Raw genomic sequence first — 473 nt, forward strand, 5'->3', positions numbered from 1 at the left:
GCCGCCGGGCGGGACGGCGGGGCCTTCCCCGCGTCGTCCCGGGCGGGGGGCGGGGGAGAAGACCCGGGACGAGGACTTGGAACCCGGGGTCAGAACGTCGGCGCCTCGGGCAAGTGCCAGCCCGCGCTGCCCTCGAATGTCCCGTCGGAATAAGGGGACTCGTTCCGGGGTACCGAGTTCTGGCAGAGCGTGCGTGCCCCGCCCGGGCGCGCAGGAAGTGCTCGGCGCGTCCCGCGGCGGATTGGGGCTCTGCTCTTCGGCGAACGAAGGCGTGAATGAAGGAAGTCTCCAACGGCGCTGTGGTGCCCACCCCCCACTCCCCCATGGCCCTGGTGAGGAGGAGCTCAGGGGAGGGGTGGAAACACCCCACTCCCCTCTTGACGAGTCATCTAGCCCAGATGCACCCAGCTCACCCAGAGCTCACAGTCCAAATCTCTGCCCCGTGGTACGGTGTCTCCCCCGCCCACGTGGAG

The sequence above is a fragment of the Carlito syrichta genome, unplaced genomic scaffold (genome assembly GCF_000164805.1).
Source record: "Carlito syrichta isolate Samal-C Ts95f unplaced genomic scaffold, Tarsius_syrichta-2.0.1 Scaffold305805, whole genome shotgun sequence".
Classification (NCBI taxonomy): domain Eukaryota; kingdom Metazoa; phylum Chordata; class Mammalia; order Primates; family Tarsiidae; genus Carlito; species Carlito syrichta.